This window comes from Cryptomeria japonica, chromosome 11 (genome assembly GCF_030272615.1).
Source record: "Cryptomeria japonica chromosome 11, Sugi_1.0, whole genome shotgun sequence".
Lineage (NCBI taxonomy): Eukaryota > Viridiplantae > Streptophyta > Pinopsida > Cupressales > Cupressaceae > Cryptomeria > Cryptomeria japonica.
In genome coordinates, this window is record NC_081415.1 from 371243090 (window position 1) to 371264593 (window position 21504).

A 21504-nucleotide genomic window follows, 5' to 3' on the forward strand; every position below is an offset into this window, starting at 1 on the left:
TTCTAAAATGCAAATCTGATTCACCCATTCATGAAGTTGGTAGTAAGCAAAAACTTCAAGATTTAGTAGAATCTGATCCTCTTCATGATATTGAGCAATTGCAGCTAGTGGGTGGTGAAGAAAAGGAGTCTTGGAGCAGCTTTGTGGGCAGCAAAGACAAGAAACAAAGTTCTGATTTTCAGTTGCAGCCAATGACTAGTACACCACCTTTAAATGTTCACGAGTGGAAGGATAAAGTCATGAGGTCCTTTGAGAATGAGGTGCGAGTTCTATCTGGGTTTGACCATACACATAGTTTGATAGAAGACCTCTATTGGAAGGTTCAAATTGAAGAGAGACGGAAGGGAGTTAAGGATGAAGTTGCTCTCCCCAATCTGCAACTCATCAAAGACTCTTTGGAGACATTGAAATCAGAGTGCATACAATTGATCACAGATCGTGATTATGCCATCGAATCTGCAAAGAAGGTCCTTAGTGTTTTACAAGGAAAAGAGAGGAAACGTGAAGAGCTTACTCTTGAGCTTGAGTCAAAAAAGGACATGTTAGAAAAGACTCAGTTGGCTCTAATGGAGTTAGAAGATCAGTTTGTTGATTTTGAACTTTTCAAGGAGCAAGAGAATTCACAAAGAGCTGAAGAAATCGAGCAAGTTATTGGTGAGCTTGATAGTCTTCAAGAAGAGTTTGATCTTGAGAACTTCACAAGAAAAACAAAGGTTGCATGTGCAGATTCGGATCAGCAAGATGGAAGTGAGCAAGAAGAAAGTGATGGCTTCCAAGTTCTTGAAAACCCTCTCTTTGTTCTAGATGATTTCAACATCTTTGGCATCAAGATGTTGTCAAAACACAGTTTAGAAGTCGTCCAAGGTTTCATTGCAGCAGCAAGGAGTGAAGATTTCATATTTGTTACTCACAAAGTAGGGGAGAAAGGACCAGAACGTGGTGATTGCATGCTTAAATACCCATTTCTTGGGTTGAATAATAATAAGGCTCATACTAGTCCATTTTGGGAGTTGGATTTGAGGGCAACACTTGTTCCATACTCCAATATTGTTGAAGCTTTCATGGTTAGGCTTCAAGGGGTCACTAGAGGAGACATCAATCTCTTAAGTATGCTCTTGGTTCTTACTAGCACTTGGGGATGTTTGGAGTTTTATTTTCAGTATGTTGAAGATCATTGTCAGTTGGGTGTCCAGGCTCGAGATCGTCAACATGGTCTGATGGAGCTTATTACATTTGGAAAGAAAGATCTTTGGAGGGATAAGGAACAAATTTTCAGAATTGATGGTGCTATTCCCTTCTTTACCAGCCATTTGATGGTTCCTTTTGCTCATCAACTAGTGGATTGGGAAGATATTCTGAGCAAAGGATGGTTCCATGCGGAGTTGGAGTCACTAGAGAAGATATTTCCAGCATTGGACGTGAGCAAATGTGTTGTTTTGGATGAGGATTTCCTATGTTGCAGCAGTTGTTCATCTTCTTGGATGTTGATTTCCCTGAAATTAGATCTCAAGTCAATCATTTCAGACTTGGTGGGCTGCTAGTGTACTTTTTTTCAAACTTCACAGTCTCCTGGTAGGACAGATTTATTGTCTCAGATGAGAGGTATGGCAAGTTGGGGCAATCAATATCTATGTATGGGAAGTGTTGAAGCTCTAACTAGTGGTTATACTTATGCCCTTTCTTCTACTTATGATTGGGATAGTAAACCTTTGCTTTCTTTGGTTCTTCATTTTGAGGTTCTTTGGAGTGGGAATTGTAAGAGATTTTAGAAGTCTCCATGGTTTTGTCAGAATAATTCTGGGGTGGCTTAGTAGATTCATGTGTAGTTATGAGTATGAGTTTGTCGAGCTCTTGCAAAGGAATGCTTTCCTCTTTGCAAAAAGATTTGGAGATGTCACATTGGCAGTTGTGGCTCTATTAGATACCATATGGAGACATGCTGAGAAGTTTGATTTTGAGTTGAGTAGACTATCTTCCCTATTGCCCAGGCTTGTGATAGCTAGTGGCATTGTTGATATTAATTACTTTGAGCTTTATGGGCATGAGATGTTGCACGATAGTGATGTCAGTCCTTTAAGATTTTTCAGTTTGAGTATCATGGATGGTGACATTTTGGAGTTACAAGGGAGGTTAATGCAGTTTTGGCGTGATGTTTTCACTGATGTCATCAAAGTGGCACATCATCAGTATGGTGGGTTCTTCTTGAGATGGGCATGGGACCCTAGGATCGTACTCGCTTTGATGTGGATCAGTTTAAAATTTTCGAGAGTTATGATGGCATTGCTTGAGGACAAGCAATTTTGGGAAGGGCGGATTGTAATGTCCCCTTCTCTACAGTGATTAGTTCAGTGGTCCATTGGCCTATTCCAAAGACTCATAGGCTATTTGGAAAAGAGAATTAGGGTTTCCAACCTTTGTCGAGATCTGCACGAGCTTTTTAGGGTTTGTCAGGAGGGAATTCTTCACTTCTTCTTATGGTTTCCTTCTGGGTTTTCCATGAACTCCAAGTTGGCATAACATGCATTTGATTCTTTGGTGAAGTCAGAACTTACTATTTTTAGTAAGTTAGGGTTTGGCTGTTTGGTTGATGCAGTTCTACTGAGCTTTCCAAGCTCTTTCTCTAGGTGCGAAGATTATGTTTTCCGGAGCGGTATTTCTTGACTTACTATTTTTAGTAAGTGGCTGGCATTTCTATTTTTAGCAGTCTCGGACAAGGTCCTGACTCAACACAGTTTAGTGGTCTTCATCGCACAGCATCATCCTTGATTTTGGTATTAATCAGTATTGGAGTTATAAGTTATTTAATTAAATATTATTTCCTTATCCTAAGGTTTGATATTTAATTATTTTTATTACTGATTAATTGTGTTATGGGGCAAATTAGGAAAAATATCTATCTGCCAACAACATTGTTATTTTCCTAAGTCAATGGCATTAAAAAAGGTGGCGTTGAGAAAGATGAAATATTTCATGTTTTTATTATTTTATATCACAAAGTTGTCACCTAGGAAAAAGTTCGAACTTTGCCTAGGGATTTGGGAAAATTAATGCCATGTCTAGGGGAGGCTATGACATGAAATGAAATTGAATTTCAATGGTTTTGGGCGCCATTTGCATTTGAATTTCAGAGGGAAAAATCTATAAATAAAGGTGCTTGGCCTCTCATTTGGTATCAAATGAATTTGCATCGTTATGCTACCAAATTGGCGATTGAAAAATCTGAGCTTCGAAGTGTGGCTTCCTAGCTAAGTCTCAGTTTCGTACTTGCAAGATAGTACCTAGTTGTGTTCATGTATTCCCAGTGTTGTTGGTGAGTGAGTTGCAGATTGTGGAGTGTTTTGATTGAGATTGGAGAGTTTTCTGGTTGCTGGTCGCGAGACTGCTGAAAGTGTATTTTGCTCGCACCTCTTGGCCAGGCGATTCCATCATTCTGGGTACCGGCTCATCCTTCCTTCCTACCACTGGCGATGCATATTGTAAGTTTTTAGCATCTTATTTTGAGTGTGGTTTTCTATATTGAAAATCGAACTTCTCGGGTTAGGCGTGGGGTTTAGTGAATGCATTGGGAAGCGTGCAAAATAAATATGGGTGTTTCGATGGCTTCCCTTGGATTTGTTCTCATTGTGGCGGGTATAGCAATTGTTTAGAACAGATTTTGGGTGAATTGGGTGAGTAATGAGAGAGTTATGAGCGTTTTAGTGAATCCACAGGTTGAGGGTTTTGCAATTCCAACCTGCAGATTTTTTATGTTAGCAGAAATTTCATGTTCTTATTTGGATGTTCAGCATTACCCTCTTCTCACATTATCTTGATTATTGTAAGGTTAAGTAGTAGTACTACTAACCAATTTTGCCTTGTAACTCTCACCCCGCTAAAAAGTGGAAGAGGCTGGCTTGCCACCTATTTTCAAGTAAATTGTAATTCAGTTCTCCCACTGCATAAGTGGTCGAGTGATGTCTGATTGTAATGGTCCTCCCTCTGCATAAGCGGTTGAGTTGAGTTTGTTTTGTAATTTCAGTCCTCCCGCTGAAATATCGCGGTTGAGTGATTTGTGCCTTTGTATGTTTCTCTTGGCTGGTTCACCGCCAAGTTTCTTGCATTCCTACTAGATAAGCGGAAGGGAGTGGCTTGCCGCCCAAGAATTGTATTGTTTCCAGTTATTTGAAGCTAACAATCCCCTCAACACCGTATGCTCTCACCTTCCCACATTGGGCACTTGGTGATCAGAAAGTGGAAGGGTTGCATTTTCCAGCAAGTTTTCAGTTTATGCTTTCTAACCTTAACGGGTCATCTGTTTGTGGATGATTATTATTGGCCTAAAAAACAAAAAAAATAACTGGGATATTACAGAAACTCGGACTCATCGATAACTTGATCAGCACAAAAAATTTAAAAACTTCAGACTTAGCAAAAACTAGAGGAAAAACTAGACAATAACTTAGCAAATTAATCAAATATTTGAAAATACATAATTTTTTTAAAATATTCTTCAAAAATATACACATATACTAAATTTGTGGAGCATATTATTGATTTCCATCATATATAAATCAAAATTTGATTTTAATACATACCATAGACCAAAAAACAAGTGCAACCTCTCAATACATATGAAGTTCAAGTTTCAATATGAAAGAAAATTATAAATCATAATTGTTTTCTATGACTAAAGCTAAAAAAAATTGTTGCCACAATGTGGGTGTTGCTGAAGTAAATGGTATAGCTACAACATCCTCAATAGGTGCCTCATCCATAGCAATAAGATCAAGCTATGTATGTTAAGAACTTGCCCCTAATGGCTGACTGACCTCGCCTTCTACCTCCTCATATGTTGCCACATTCACTTTCCATTCAATTGCCTCCGTCTCCAAATCAGCTAACTCATCATTAGTTAGCAATGGGTCCACATCTACATCACCAAGCTCAGCAATCCAATTTGAAAATGCATCAATGTCATCAAAGTCAAGTGCTTCATGTGAAACTTGCTAGATAGAACCCAAAACTCAATGGAGTTTGATAATTTGTCGATGATATGGCATTCCTCATGAAAAACCCCTATCCAAATTTTGGAATTTCTAATGAATGTGAGGAGTCTCTGCTATCATCCTAGACTCCTGGTAAATGTCACATGAAAAATATTGATTTTCATCCTGCCAACAAATATCAACCATCAAGCACAAAGAACCATAATAAATGTCATATGAGAAATATTGTTGTTCATCCTTCCAAGCTTCCAACAAATATCAACCATCAAATGCAGAGTACCATGATAAATGTCGTATGAGAAACACTATTGTTCATTCTTCCAATGAATATTAACCATCAAATCCAATGTATCAGAATAAGGGTCATATGATAAATATTGTTGTTCATCCTTCCACCAAAAAGCAATCATCAATCTATCACAAGCAAAGTATAGCCATGAATCTAGTAACAAGAATAATAATGATTGCCCCCTAAAAATGCTTGAAAGTGTTTACTTGAGTATTCTATTTGAATGGTTCTAAGAGAGTAAATGGGAATAACAAAATAACATAATATAACCATAACAATTACTTGAAATAATGTTCTAGAAAGATGTCTTTTATAATTTTATTCATTCATTTATCGAATGTGTAGTAGTTATAGGAACTTCATGTATGCGTTCCTTGACTATGAGTACAATAGGATATATATAGCAAAGCCAACAGTTGAGAACTCCAACAATTGGGGACTAATTGCTTAATTATAAAATAACTGATTTTATTTGTTGCCAAATGATAGAAAGCACATTAACTTTTTAATGTTTGGTGGACAAAGAATTATATCACTTTTGGTCATTTTTCATGCAAAAATTGCCATGCATTTTTTATAAACTTGGCATCAAGTTACTCACTACCAGATCTAGCTTGCAAGTACTTGTTGAGTTTTGCAACTATGCAAAATAAAGAATCATGAAGTTGTAATCTAAACATGTATAGACATGAAATTTTGTAAGCAATAAAATGAATTGAAAATCTAGATAGAAGATAGAACAAAATGGTTAGAAAACAAAGCAAGATGTAAAAGGATGGCACAACCACTAGAGTGACCTTTAAGTGTGTAACTCAAACAATGAAATGAACAGATGTTTTACTTTCAACAAACGCATAAATTCTTCTAGGGCTCAAGTAAACATTCCAAAAATCAAACGAGTATCTAAAAGGAGGTGTACATGTGTTACAACCATGCGGGGATATAAACACAGTTGCATTAATCAACACACTTTGACATTCGTAAAGTACTTTGGCATTTTATTCTATGTTTGAGGGTAAAGTAGTGTTATGTGTTTGATCTAAATAGGATCAAGTCTGATAAAGACCATAGCTTCTAGAAAAATGTTTTCGCAAGAACTGTGTCAAGTAGCAAATGTGATATTCAACATTAGTACTGCCTATCAAGCTTAACTCTGACAGCGTCTAAAGTCATTGTATTAATCCAATTAAGTTAGACTTAATTTTTTTTCATAACACTATCTCCTAATTGAACATGCTATGATCTTGTCACTTTTAGTTCTGATATTCTCTTTTAAACTGTAAATTTGTTTTTTTTTTTAAACAAAAAAAAAGTCCTATATTACTTTATTTATATAGAGAATATACATTAACAAATGTTAAGGATGTAGCCTCATTCGGATTGAAGCAAGCAATATATTATGATACATATATATATGTGTTTGAATAGAAATACATATATATATTTAATGAAAGTAACATTAACATATTATCATTGTATCCGATGACTTTCAAATCGTATTTGGTATTACTACTACCGAACTGTTATCAAACACAATAGTATCGAGCACCGTAAGTAAATTCGGTGCATAACTAATAATGGTTGACAATGTATAGTGAAGCGCTATGGCTACGTAGAGGCATGACCCCTACGTGGTGTAATACCATCCAGTTGAGAATCCTTTATTCAAAGCATTAGTGCTCGACCGACACTACCAAAATTTGATCAACTCAAGAACAATTGCACTCAAGAAGAATCTCGACTAATTACAAGAGGGATGGGTCCAAACAAAGAGGGAGAAATTCAAGCACTACATGCTAACACAAGCAACAAAGGAAAGAAAAAGAAGTTCAAACGGAAGAGAGGAAATAATCACAAAAACAGAGACTTCTCCAAGATTCAATGCTACAGGTGTGATAAATTTGGACACACTCATAGGTTTTGCCCAGAAAGAAAGAAAGCCCAAGCAACCATAGCTGAAGTCAAGGAAGTAGAGAATCCTCTATTCTTCTTAGCCTTATCAAGCGAACTAAATTCAAACAAACATATGTAGATAATCGATAGCGGAGCATCACGACACATAACCAGATTTAGAGATCAATTCGAAACCTTTGAAGGGCACTCAACTGAAGAAGTTACAATTGGAGACAATTCTACCTATCCAGTGAAAGGAATTGGGACCTTCTCAATTCAATTAAGAACAGGAGTTACATTACAATTGAAAGATGTTCTTTTTGTACCGGGTATCAAAACGAATTTGGTCTCTATTTCAGGACTAGCTGATCAAGGATATCGCGTCACCTTCCATGAAGATAAAGTTCTACTCTGGCCTAAAAATTCCAACATAAAGAATGCTATTCCTCTAGGATCTAGAGATGGTAGTTTATATAAACTATGTAATGCTAAAAAACAAGCACTAAATCTTGAAGTAGCAAATTCTAATGAAATTTGGCATAGAAGATTAGGACATCTTTGATTTGGTGCCCTACCTTCTATAGGAAAGATCACCACAGGATTACCCAATCTAAAATCTGATCATGTTGGAACTTGTAAAGGATGTGCTCTAGGGAAGAACTCAAAAGGGTCCTTTCCTTCAAGTGAACACAAATCAAAAGTTGTACTAGAACTTGTCCACACTAATATGTGTGGTCCAATGTCATTACCATCATTAGGGGGATTTTTGTATTACGTGATATTTGTTGATGACTACTCTAGGAAAACTTGGATCTATTACATAAAACTCAAAGAATCAAATGAAGTGTTATTGAAATTCAAAGAATTTAAAGCCTTAGTGGAAAATCAAACTCGTAAGAAAATAAAGACTCTAAGATCAGATAATGGGGGTGAATATATCTCTGAAAATTTTAAAGAATTCTGCATTTCCGTTGGGATTAAGAGGGAGTATATAGTGCCTTGTAATCCTCAATAGAATGGAGTCGCAGAAAGGAAAAACAGAACCATCATCGAAGCCGCTAAAGCCATGATGCATGATCAAAATCTACATATCTCATTCTGGGCTAAAGCCTCAAATACAACTGTGTATTTCAAAACAGATGCCCACATTCAATCTTAGAGAATATAACACCTGAAGAAGCCTTTACAAGGAATAAACCAGATTTAAGCCATCAAAGAATCTTTGGTTGTCACGTGTATATTCACGTTCCTAAAGAAAAGAGGACCAAACTAGAACCCTCTGGGAAGAAAGGCATATTTGTTGGCTACAGTGAAACCACTAAAGGATACAGAGTCTATATTCCAAGACGAAGATCTATTGAAATTAGTAGAGATGTCAAATTTGAAGAAGATGCTCCTTATAAACTCTCTCTAAGTGCAGAAGATGATCAAACCACAGAATCAGATGAAAATCCTACAATTGAGAATCAGAGGGAGAATAGCAAAGAAGATCATGAACCTCAATCATCTAGTTTTGAGAATGCTGAAAATCCTAACAACAAGAAAAGACCACTATGGGCAAGAAAGATGATTGAAGAAAATAATGTGGAACCTAATGAAATCTTCAGAGAGAATAAGAAAACAAGAAGTCAATCATGCTATGTTGCACTCATGACCAAGCTTACAAAATCTGAACCATCAAATGTTGAAGAGGCTTTAACATGTCAAGCTCGGAAAGATGCAATGATTGAGGAATACCAACCTATCTTAAAAAATGATGTCTGGGACATTGTACCTAGACCAAAAGACAAATCAGTTGTCTCTTCAAAGTGGTTATTCAAAATCAAATATGCACCAGATGGTAGTATTGAAAAACACAAAGCCAGATTCGTTGCCAGGGGGTTTTCTCGAAAGGGTGGAATTGACTACAAAGAGACATTTGCTCCAGTTGCCCGATATACTTCTGTAAGAACCATTATTGCCATTGCAGCGTCTAAAGGATACATCAAATGGACGTAAAGACTGCATTTTTAAATGGTGTTATTGAGGAAGAAGTATATATAGAACAACCTGAAGGCTTTGCTACACATGATAGAAACCTCTATGTGTGTAAACTGAAAAAAGCTCTCTACGGCCTTAAGCAAGCTCTCAGGGCATGGTATGAAAGGATAGATAGTTATCTCTCCAAGCTAGGATATTCTAAAAATGAAGCAAATCCTAACATATACTTCAAAATATCGAATGGTAACATGTTAATACTTGTTCTCTATGTTGATGACTTGTTGATAACAGGAGAAGATCATCTTATTGCAAAATGCAAACAAGATCTTGTGGCTGAATTTGATATGAAGGATCTAGGTCTTCTGCACTATTTTCTGGGTCTAGAAGTATGGCAAAAAGAGAATTATATTTTCCTAAATCAAGGAAAATACACCACTGATATCTTGACCAAATTTGGTATGATGGATTGTAAACCTCTATCCACTCCAATGGAAACAAATCTTCATAAGCTCAAAAGTGAAGCAGTAGATTCAAAACCTACAGATCGTACATACTATAGACAGATTATTGGATCTCTTATGTACCTGGTAAACACTCGCCGTGATATTTGTTACGCTACTAATGTGTTAAGTCATTTCATGTGTGAACCCAAGAAGATTCACCTAATGGCTGCTAAGCATATTCTGAGATACTTGCATGGTACTAGTGGACTTGGCCTAAAGTATGAAAATGTTGAGATACAACTCCAAGGGTATTCTGATTCTGACTGGGCAGGCAGTTCCATTGATCGTAAAAGTACAACGGGGTGTTGTTTTAGTCTTGGATCGGCTATGATATCCTGGTTTAGCAGAAAACAGTCAACAGTCGCTCAGAGTTCCACTAAAGTTGAATATATGGCTGCCTCCATGGGAGCTCGTGAAGCAGTGTGGTTAAGGAAATTGCTAGTTGGACTATTTGGGAAGCCCCTGAACCCCACTGTGATTCACTGTGATAATCAAAGTTGCATCAAACTTTCTGTAAATCCCATTTTTCATAATCGATCCAAGCATATAGAAATCCCTTACCATTACATAAGAGATATGGTAGACAGAGATGTTATCAAATTGACCTACATCAACACTGAAGGCAAAGTGCCGACATATTCACCAAACCTCTTGCAAAGTTGAAAGTGGAGTACTTTAGAGGTAAACTTGGTATGACTAAATTATAATTGAAATTTCTGATATTGAATCTCAGTCATATGTAATTTGATATATTCATGAATATTTTTGATGCAATATTGCAATTATGTGTTATGTCATGAAAGGTGACGATCTTTCATGTGATGTATGTGTAAGATCGCTATTGTAAGGTGACGACCTCAACAATAGCCTGATCTATTTTCAAAATTGACTACATTAAGTTGTTGTCCCGGAATGTGCCGGAAATCTTGATACTAAATTTGTTATGTTGAGTTATTGATTTGTTATCATTAAGTGTTGTTCCGAAATATGTCGGAAGTTATGATAACAATGCCGAATGTCATGATACCAAAATTATTGCACCTGTGATAATGACAATTTTACAGTTGTCACTAAAATCAAGGTTGTTATCTGATAGACTTCATGTAATTGTTGTCCCAGAGTGCTGGATATCAGATAATTCATATCTCCCTGAGATATGAAGTATTTCACTGGCAAGCATTACTGACTGAATGTATATGCTCATGCCAAATGAATATATATCTAGAATGTTGTTCCTTAAAAACATAATTATGAAATTCAATCCTCTTTTGCTAAGAGGGAGTGTTAAGGATGTAGCCTCATTCGGATTGAAGCAAGCAATATATTATGATACATATATATATATATATATATATCTGTGTGTGTGTGTGTGTTTGAATAGAAATATATATATAATGAAAGTAACATTAACAAATTATCATTGTATCCGATTACTTTCAAATCGTATTCAGTATTACTACTACCGAACTGTTATTAAGCACGTGTAATGTCCCCTTCTCACTGATGACCTTCCAGTGGTCCATTAGCCTATTCCTGAGACCCGTAGGCTAGGTGGAATGAAGAATGAGGGGTCCAACATTGATGAAACGAGGACTTACTATTTTTAGTAAGTCAGGAAATGGCCATTCTAGTGTTACTGTCCTACCGAGCTCTCCATGTTTTGCCTCTAGACGCGATGATCATGCTTTTCTGAGCATTAGTTCTTGACTTACTATTTTTAGTAAGTTGCAATGTGGCACAATTCTATTTTTGGCAGTAGACAGGGTTCTGATTCTGCAACAGTTCTGTGGTCATCCTGGCTCAGTTTCATCCTACTTGTGTTAATAATCAGTACGGGAGTCATATGCGACATAATTAAATATTATTTCCTCATCCTAAGGTTTAATATTTAATTAATCTGATTATTTGCGATTGATTTATTAAAATTGGCATTAATGCCTATTTTATCCTAATTGTTTGGCGAAACTCATGTGTACTATGGGATGGCGAAATATTTTAGAGGAATATTCTGTTATATTGCATCTCCATTATTTGCCAAGTAATTAACGTGGGTCCCTTCCCTTTTGGCATGAGGTTTGACTTATGAAAAGTGGCGCTACACTTGGGTGAAATGAAATGCAAATGAAGGAGTGGCGTTTGGAGGAATTTGCATTTGATTTTGGTTGCTGAAGAGTTATAAATAAGAGCCTTGGGCTCTCATTTGAGACATCTTTGAAAATTGCATTGTTATGCTGCCGGTTTGGCTATTGAAAATCTGAGCTTCGAAGTTGGCTTCCTAGCTGAGTCTCAGTTTCGTACTTGCAAGATAGTACCTAGCTATGTCCTTGTGTTCCCATTGCTGATTGGTGAATAAGTTGCAGATTATGGAGTGTTCTATGTTGGATTTGAGTGTTTCTGGTTGCTGGTCGCGGGACTGCTGAAAGTATATTTTGCTCACACCTCTTAACCAGGCGACTCCATCATTCTGGGTACCGACTCATCCTTCCTTCCTAGCCATGGTGATACAATGTGTGAGTTTTTAGCAGTTTTAAATGAGCAATGAATTTACTAGATAAAATCGAACTTCCCAGGTATAGCGTGGGTTTTTGCACTTGCATTGGGATGCGTGCCAAATGAATAGTGGGTTGTTTGGGTTGTAGTTTGGATGGGATGTTGTTGTTAGTATTATATTGTGGGATTGGGATTGATTTGAATTGATTCGGGTGAAAAATGAGGGAGTTATGAGTATTTTGATGTTTCCATAGGCTGCTGAATTGTACTTTCAGCCTGCAGATTAGTTGTAACAAAAAATTATAGTCTTGTTGTCTGCAATTACTCTTCTCAGCTCATCTCTATTTTGTAAGGTTGTTTCAGTAGTACTGATCATCCTTTCTTTCTGCTTCTATTTGTAATTCCCACTGCATAAGTGGAAGAGGCTGGCTTGCTGCCTTCTAAGTTTTGTAACTCAGTTTTTGCACTCAATCCTCCCACTGAATAAGTGGTCGAGTGATAAGTTCAATACAATGGTCCTCCCGCTGAAATATGCGGTAGAGTGATAGCTTAATGTAATGTCCTCCCGCTGAAACACGCGGTAGAGTGATTGAATTTCAGTTTCTTGTCATTTTTCCCTTGGTCGGTTTACCACCAAGAGTTTGGTTTCTATCCTTTTGGATAAGCAGAAGGGGCTGGCTTGCCGCCCAGGCATTGTAATTTCAATTTGATTATTGTTGCTAACGATCCGCGGAACACCGTATGCTCTCACCCTCCTAGACTGGCTCTCGGTGAACAAAAGGTGGAAGGGTTCCCTTTCAGTAGTTCGTTTTATTTCTCTAACCTTAACGGGTTGTGGTGATTGCTTGTGTCGCTTATTGTTAAAAAATCAAAAAAAAAATTACTAGGATATTACAGTGGTATCAGAGCTGGTTTTCCTGCCAGCCTGTGAGAGTCAGTGGGTTTGAAGTATCCATGAGTGACAAAGACGTCAGATACTACAACAGAGAGCAGAAGAGACAGCAGTTTCAGGTTTCGATAGTGCCGGAAGAGGACACTTTCTCAAAAGTACTGAGAAACAGAGGAAAGGATTTAGACACTTCAGACTCAGTGGATTCAATGGTAGATAGGACCACAGACCTGAATGAAGCACCTGATAAGAAGGCAGATAGGCAATTTGCTGCCATGATGGACATGATGTCCCTACTGCTGACCAAGCTTAACCAGAACGTTGTTGGGACCCCTAATCAACCCAACAATGGTCTGGAAGCCAGCACTTCCAACGCTCCTGTGGGCAACAAGAATGGGAGTAATAACGGAAGTAACAATGGAGGTTCAGCCCCAAGGCCCTTATAGCCTGTCTTTTTGCCAAAAGAAGTACAACAAGCTGAAACGGAGATACCCACAACTGATGAGATAAGAAACAACTACATGGAGTATGCTTCCCTTCCTGGTGAGATCCGAGATATCCTAACTCTGGATCAATTCATGAATCAAAAAATGAAGAGAGGAAGGAGGAATGACTACAAGTCTACTACCCCAAGAGATTTCCAGCAAGCTCTTGGAAGAGTGACCTTAGCACACTTTGATGGGAGCGCTAAGAGTACAGCCAGAGCATGGGTACAGAAGTTGGACAATTACTTGTCCTTGAGACCGATGCCGGAGGAGGATGCCATCAAGTTTTCTACCTTGCACTTGGATGGAGTGGCCCACGAATGGTGGTACCATGGGTTGGTCACCCTTGGTCACAACTTAGTCACCACCTACGCTGATTTCACCAACAAGCTAATTGAGAGATTTGACACCAGGGATCCAGAGGTGAAGTTTAGAGAACTTGCACAGCTTAGGCAGCAAGGTTCATTGGACACTTACGTGACTGAATTCCAAAACCTGTCAGTCATGGTAAGTAGCATCTCAGAGAAGCGGTCGGTTGTCCTTTTCATTGAAGGACTTGAAGAACCATTGAGAGGATGGGTCAAAGCTTTTGATCTGCCCACCTTGACAGAAGCTATCAAAAAAACTCGAAGCATGGAGTTGGCTGCCCTAAAGAGTAAAATTCAGTCTAAGCCTTTCCCTTTCAGAAATGACAAGAAGAAATTCACGAATCAGACCAAAAAGTTCTCTCCGCATATGGATGATGGGCTCCGTCAAGAGCTCCGGAGAAAGAATCTATGTTATTCTTGCAGAGAACCTTGGGTTCTCGGACATAGGTGCCATGGAAAAGGGAATTTGCATCAGATGGAATGCCAATCAGAAGAGGGATCAGATTCTGAAATTTTAGAATAGCAAACTGAAGTTGAGGACAGCGAGTATGAAGAGGCTCCTGAAGGGCCTGAATTTGGGTCAGAAGACAGGGGAGTAGTTGCTCAACTCTCGAGCATCCACAAAAATGAATCCTTCAGAGTTCGGGGTGTGATTGGAGAGCATCGTGTCATTGCTCTCATTGACACAGGTGCAACACATAACTTCATTGATGAAAGGATTGTTGCAAAAAAGGGGCTAGTGGCAGAGGAAGTTGAGGGCTTCAAAGTCATGGTAGCAGATGGCTCCACTATATCCTGTAACAGAATGATTTCCAACATGTCTCTGAAGTTGGGAAATCATGTAATCAAAGATGATTTCTTTGTGGTGAGCATTGGAGGGATTGATGATGCAGTCCTCGAGATTCAATGGCTGAGATCTCTTGGTGAGATCACACTAAACCTACAAACCATGGAGCTGAAATTCATGTCTGAAGGGAATAAGGTAGTTTTGAGAGGAATGTCGCATGGGGGACTTAAAGTTGCATCCTTGAAAAGAATGGAAAGGCTGATCCGCCATAATCAGGTGGAGTGGGCAGCAGAGTGTTTGATAATGCCTGCCAATCCATTGGTAGATAAGGGCAGCTATTCCTCACATATTTCAGCAATGATCAAGGATAGAAGCAAGATCATGGTCATGCCTTCAGAACCACAAAAGGAGCACAGAGATTATCCTGAAGACATTCAAGCTTTGATAACCAAGAGAAGCAAGGTGTTCGAAAATCCACCTCTTGGCAGGCCTCCTGAAAGAGGCGTCGAACACATTATTGAGCTTGAGGAAGGAGCTAAGCCAATCATGACTACTCCTTACCGATATCAGAAGAAGCAGAAGGATGAGATTGAGAAAGCAATTCAGGAATTGCTTGACATGGGTTACATACGGCCTAGCAAAAGCCCCTTTGCTTCGGCTGTTGTTTTGGTAAAAAAGAAGGATGGGACCATGCGCATGTGTGTGGATTACAGAGCCCTGAATCAGAAAACAATCAAGAATCGGTATCCTATTCCGAGAATCGATGAGCTCGTTGACGAGCTACATGGGGCAGTGTTCTTTTCCAAGATTGACCTCAGATTGGGGTACCATCAGATTAGAATGAGCATTTTAGATGTGGAGAAAACTGCTTTCAGATGCCACTTTGGGCATTTCGAGTTCCTAGTCATGCCCTTTTGGTTGACTAATGCTCCTGCTACATTTCAGTCATGCATGAACAGAATCTTCCGAGAACAGTTAAGGAAGTTTGTTTTGATATTTTTTTATGACATCCTAATATTCAACAAATCTTGGAAAGAACATTTACAGCAGTTGGATGAAGTGTTGGGCATATTAGAATCTGAGTCCCTGTTTGCCAAGGAGTCCAAATGTGAGTTTGGGATGGAAGAGTTGCTCTACCTCGGTCACATTATCAGTGCTGGTGGTGTGAAGGTGGATCCCGAAAAGATTAGAGCCATCATTGATTGGCCTACTCCTGAAAACATAACACATTTGAGGGGATTTTTGGGGTTGTGTGGTTTCTATCGGAGGTTTGTGAAGGGATATTCTCAGTTGGCTGCCCCCCTTACAGATCTTACAAAGAAAGGAGCTTTTGAATGGTCCGAAAAGGCACAGACAACATTTGAGCAGTTTAAAGGGATCATGAGTTCCTGCCCTGTTTTAGCATTACCCGATTTCACCAAGCCATTTGAGCTACAATGTGACGCATCTGGAGAAGGTGTTGGTGCGGTCCTCATGCAGGATAAGCATCCTATAGTCTTTGAGAGCAGAAAGTTGAGAGGTCTGGAGAGACTGTATTCCATTTATGACAAGGAAATGCTTTCCATAATGCATGCCCTTGCAAAATTCAAGCAGTATCTGGTGGGGAGTAAATTCATTGTTAAGACTGATCACAATAGTCTTAAACACTTCATGCATCAGAAGTATTTAAATGAGAGACAGCAAAAATGGGTGAGTAAGCTTTAGGCTTACGATTTCAATATTGAATATGTTAAGGGGAAAAACAATGTTGTGGCAGATGCTTTGTCCAGAAGGCCCCATTTAAGCTCACTTTGCGAGCTTACTGCTAATTGGAGGAAGTTGTTGCTTGCTGATTATGCCAAAAATCAGTTTGCAACCAGCCTTATAGAAGGTACTTTTCATGATGAAAGGTACAAACTGGTTGAGGGATTGATACTATAAAAGGGAAGAATCTTCATAGTAGCTGAATCTAAGTTAAAAGAGAAGATCTTGAAGACTTTCCATGACATCCCCCTTGCTAGTCACCAAGGTCATTTCAAAACATACAAGCAGATCCGGGAGAGATTCTCTTGGAAGGGACTTAAAAGTGATGTTTTGAAGTACATTAAGGAGTGTCTTACATGTCAGAAGAACAAAGATGAGCACACTCTACCAGCTGGTTTGTTACAACCCTTGCCTATTCCCAGTCAAAAATGGGAGAGTATCTCCATGGATTTCATCACGGGGCTGCCTCGGGCTCAAGGGAAGGATAGTATCTATGTTGTGGTGGACAGAATTACAAAGTTTGTTCATTTCTTCGCCATCACTAGCTCTTTTACAGCAGCACAAGTTGCTGAAGTGTTCTTCCGAGAGGTGTTCAGATTACATGGTTTACTGAAGAACATTGTGAGTGATAGGGACAGCAAGCTCCTAAGTGTTTTTTGGCAGGAGATTTTCAGATTGTGTGGTTCTATGCTCACTCCAAGCACCAGTTATCACCCTCAAACTGATGGGCAGACCGAGATAGTGAATAAGTGGTTGGAAGGTTATCTCAAAAACTATGTCTCGAAGCAACAGAATACTTGGGTGAGATGGCTTCACCTAGGGGAATATTGTTACAATTCCTCCTATCACATGTCCATTCGAATGTCATCATTCATGGCACTATATGGTTATGAAGCTCCTAGCTTCGCAAACTTGGTATTTGGTGATAGCAGAACCCCTCAGGCAAAGGATATGATGCAACAAAGTCAAGATATTCTGAGGATTTTGAGGGACAATCTCCAGCATGCACAAAATCAGCAGAAGTTATATGCTGATCAGCAGCGAATTGAGCACACCTTTGAGGTGGGCGACATGGTTTATTTGAGGCTCCAGCCCTACAGACAGTCTACTCTCAAGAAGAGTGGGGTTAAGAAATTGAAGCCTCGATTCTATGGGCCTTTCAGAGTCAGCAGAAGGGTTGGAGAAGAGGCTTATGAGTTGGAATTACCAGCAAGCAGCAGGATCCATAATGTATTTCATGTGTCTCGCCTTAAGAAGGCTCTGGGACATAATGTTGTTGCTTCAGCTGAGTTACCTCCGCTTGATGAGGAGGGAGAGTTGGTTTTGGTTCCGGAAGCTATCCTTGGATTCAGGGAACGATCTTTGAGGAGAAGAGTGATCAGAGAATACTTTACCAAATGGAAGAATCTACCAACAGAGGATGCTATGTGGGAAAATGAGGAGATTTTATTGCATCCAGCCTTACAGTTGCTTGAGGACAAGCAATTTTGGGGAGGGCAGACTGTAATGTCCCCTTCTCACTGATGACCTTCCAGTGGTCCATTAGCCTATTCCTGAGACCCGTAGGCTAGGTGGAATGAAGAATGAGGGGTCCAACATTGATGAAACGAGGACTTACTATTTTTAGTAAGTCAGGAAATGGCCATTCTGGTGTTACTGTCCTACTGAGCTCTCCATGTTTTGCCTCTGGACGCGATGATCATGCTTTTCTGAGCATTAGTTCTTGACTTACTATTTTTAGTAAGTGGCAGTGTGGCACAATTCTATTTTTGGCAGTAGACAGGATTCTGATTCTGCAACAGTTTTGTGGTCGTCCTGGCTCAGTTTCATCCTAGTTGTGTTAATAATCAGTATGGGAGTCATATGCAACATAATTAAATATTATTTCCTCATCCTAAGGTTTAATATTTAATTAATCTGATTATTTGCGACTGATTTATTAAAATTGGGATTAATGCCTATTTTATCCTAATTGTTTGGCGAAACTCATGTGTACTATGGGATGGCGAAATATTTTAGAGGAATATTATGTTATATTGCATCTCCATTATTTGCCAAGTAATTAACGTGGGTCCCTTCCCTTTTGGCATGAGGTTTGACTTATGAAAAGTGGCGCTACACTTGGGTGAAATGAAATGCAAATGAAGGAATGAAGGAGTGGCGTTCGGAGGAATTTGCATTTGATTTTGGTTGCTGAAGAGTTATAAATAAGAGCCTTGGGCTCTCATTTGAGACATCTTTGAAAATTGCATCGTTATGCTGCCGGTTTGGCTACTGAAAATCTGAGCTTCGAAGTTGGCTTCCTAGCTAAGTCTCAGTTTCATACTTGCAAGATAGTAACTAGCTATGTCCTTGTGTTCCCATTGCTGATTGGTGAATGAGTTGCAGATTATGGAGTGTTCTATGTTGGATTTGAGTGTTTCTGGTTGCTGGTCGCAGGACTGCTGAAAGTATATTTTGCTCACACCTCTTAACTAGGCGACTCCATCATTCTAGGTACTGGCTCATCCTTCCTTCCTAGCCATGGCGATACAATGTGTGAGTTTTTAGCAGTTTTAAATGAGCAATGAATTTACTAGATAAAATCGAACTTCCCAAGTATAGCATGGGTTTTTGCACTTGCATTGGGATGCATGCCAAATGAATAGTGGGTTGTTTGGGTTGTAGTTTGGATGGGATGTTGTTGTTAGTGTTATATTGTGGGATTGGGATTGATTTGAATTGATTCGGGTGAAAAATGAGGGAGTTATGAGTATTTTGATGTTTCCATAGGCTGTTGAATTGTACTTCCAGCCTGCAGATTAGTTGTAACAGAAAACTACAGTCTTGTTGTAGAAATCTGCAATTACTCTTCTCAGCTCATCTCTATTTTGTAAGGTTGTTTCAGTAGTACTGATCATCCCTTCTTTCTGCTTCTATTTGTAATTCCCACTGCATAAGTGGAAGAGGCTGGCTTGCCACCTTCTAAGTTTTGTAATTCAGTTTTTGCACTCAGTCCTTCCACTGAATAAGTGGTCGAGTGATAAGTTCAATACAATGGTCCTCCCACTGAAATATGCGGTAGAGTGACAGCTTAATGTAATGTCCTCCCGCTGAAACACGCGGTAGAGTGAGTGAATTTCAGTTTCTTGTCATTTTTCCCTTGGTCGGTTTACCGCCAAGAGTTTGGTTTCTATCCTGCTGGATAAGCAGAAGGGGTTGGCTTGCCGCCCAGGCATTTGTAATTTCAGTTTGATTATTGTTGCTAACGATCCCCAGAACACCGTATGCTCTCACCCTCCCAGACTGGGCTCTCGGTGAACAAAAGGTGGAAGGGTTCCCTTTCAGTAGTTCAGTTTATTTCTCTAACCTTAACGGGTTGTGGTGATTGCTTGTGTCGCTTATTGTTAAAAAATCAAAAAAAAAAATTAATGGTATATTACAGCACGATAGTATCGAGCACCGTAAGTAAATTCGGTGCATAACTAATAATGGTTGACAACGTATAGTGAAGCGCTATGGCTACGTAGGGTCGTGACCCTACGTGGCATGATGCCACATAGGGGTCATGCCTCTACGTAGACTTAACCCTTCACCGATATACATACGATATCGATGCTTGCAGAAAACGATAATCAATAACAGTGGCAATTACGTTTACAGCAAGCAATCGATAATAAATCAGTTATTCTTTGACAGAATCAAATATATATATCAGATATACATTGAAAGAAAAGACTATTGTTTTCTCTATCTCTGATCTATATTCCTTAACAACAAATGTGAGTTTACAAAAACCCTAGAATTAGATTCATTAGAGAAAAGTTTATGTGAAGATTAGAAAGAGTCTAGATGGAGATAACAAACAAAATGTATAGAATTAGATAGGTTGTCAAGAGAAACTAAGAGAAAGCTGAAAACATTGATATTATAGTAATATTGAGTGTAATAACATCAGGGCACATCATTGGTTTAGTATACGAAAGAATATCTTAAAAATCTTGGGTGAGCAAGTGTGCAGTGGCAATTTCTATCTGAGGAATGTGGGCAGCCATATTTCTTCCATCCAGTTGTTAAAGGTTCCAACTGTATCCCAAACCCTCCCCTTCTTATTATGCACAAGGAATAGTGTTTCATTTCTACCAAACGGAAATAAACTGTTGTAATTGTCCTTTCTGCGGCCAATTGTTTATTACATCAGATGACCCCAACAAGCTATCTTTTTTGTTTTTTCATTGCTAAGGAGTTGTTCAATGGTAGTTGGCATAACCTGTTTAACAGACTCTATTCAATTCGGGAGGCAATGGTAGCTCTACATTAGGATATGATTATAATTTGCTTTCTTGTTGAAGCAATTTTGAATTGCCCTTTTGGTTATCTCTCAAATATTGACCATTACTAACCAGCAGATTTATGCATCTTTACTTTGCAGCTTTCTCTTTTCCTTTAGCTCATAGAGAGTCCTTGCAGTCTGACATTAATGTTTGCAAGAGTAATGAGGATACAGGTGTCTTTGGATTTCATGTAATTGGAAAAAGAAGGCTCCAAAATAACAATTTAAATTCTTCAAATAAAAACTTTCTATAAGATTGTATTCATTGTCATTGATACAAGTAGTGCCAACATCTTGATCCAATGCATCTACACTACCACTATGATATTCTTTGTCCGTCATGCTTTTCAAAGCAACAAAGCAGGAAGATAGAGTTTACATGATGAAAATAAGTGTTGATGTCAATGTCAATGTATTGACCTGACTCCAGGATCCTTTTAAGTCTGATCAAACATTGTAACCTGGATTATATCATATATCCAGGAAATTCAGCAGCTATGAGAGCAGAACCACCCATGCTGGCTTCATGATGGCAGTAGAAAAAATATTTATAGTTTCGGGTTTGCCTTAACCTGTGAAAATAAGAACTATGTAATTGGTGTGAATCTAAAGTTCAATTGGACGTATTACAATGAAACATACATAGGGAGAGTCTGATTGGGCCACCCAGGAATATTTTAAACATCAAAAGTTTGTAAGAATTTCAAGCCATAGACACTAATTAATAGAGTTTAGTTTGATGAGCCAATAAAATGGCAGAAACATCAGTCAAATCCATTA

General features: G+C 38.7%; 1 protein-coding gene across 2 annotated transcripts in view; it reads right to left on the reverse strand.

Annotated features, from left to right (window-relative positions):
* LOC131069473 (heme oxygenase 1, chloroplastic) overlaps positions 1 to 21504 on the reverse strand; it is a 145434-nt gene that overhangs the window by 42296 nt on the left and 81634 nt on the right. The gene's annotated exons all lie outside the window — the stretch shown is intronic.